This window comes from Benincasa hispida, chromosome 5 (assembly GCF_009727055.1).
Source record: "Benincasa hispida cultivar B227 chromosome 5, ASM972705v1, whole genome shotgun sequence".
NCBI classification, from domain to species: domain Eukaryota; kingdom Viridiplantae; phylum Streptophyta; class Magnoliopsida; order Cucurbitales; family Cucurbitaceae; genus Benincasa; species Benincasa hispida.
The window spans coordinates 15,807,265-15,808,197 of NC_052353.1; positions in this window are offsets into that span (position 1 = coordinate 15,807,265).

A 933-nucleotide genomic window follows, 5' to 3' on the forward strand; every position below is an offset into this window, starting at 1 on the left:
TGCGTCGAAATAATCAAGTGAAATGAAATTTTCATGGAAAAAAGAATTACAATTAAAAAATGAAATATGGGGGAGAGAGAGATAAGAACCTTTTCTCCAAACCCGTTTTCTAAAACCGTTTTCCCTAAAACGGGGATGGAGGTTGCGAAGAGGCACTCGGTGTGCCACCGGCAGTCCGTATTCGGAGTTGGCTGACTTGTTCGTGAGCGGGACAACAAGTGTCGCACATTCATCGCTGAAGAGAGAGCTTCCGAAAGAGACGATTGTGACACTAGGCATAAATGAGTATCAGGACCTCAAAAAAAATTATCTTTCCGTCCTATCTTATGAACAACTTTAAGGTGTATGTGAAGTTTCATATTTTTATTCTTTAGCAGAAGCAGGACGATAGAGATTCCATTTAACTTAAGTTGATTCTAGGTTCAAGAAGCATAACCTACGTCAGTGATAACCCTTCTTTGAAACACTTTGGTAGTGGCTCCGAGATTTGAATCAAAAGAGAATGAATCGAGCACATGGAACCACGCATTACCCAGACAGAAACTAAGTTCCCACTCTCGACCCATGTAACATGCCTACACCAAGTAAGAAGTGTAGAAACAATGTAACTCAAAGGACCACCATTGTATAACATTCATCAACGGAAGCAGCTTCCCAAATTGGTAAAAGTGTAAACTGATAGCTGCAGAAGTAGGATAATAACACCAGAAATAATATTGTTTCCCGTAAATAGTAGATCCAGAAACAGGTTCATGAATACCATCAATATCTACTAGAGGAGTAGCATAATGAAGCAATAATAACTACAGAAGTGTGGTCAATAACGGTAGGGATCAATCAAAAACACCAAACCATCAAATATAAAGACGGTTTTTCAGTGCTTAGTTATCTGCAGTTACAAAAAACATGCCCAAAATAGCCGGCCTTTTTTTT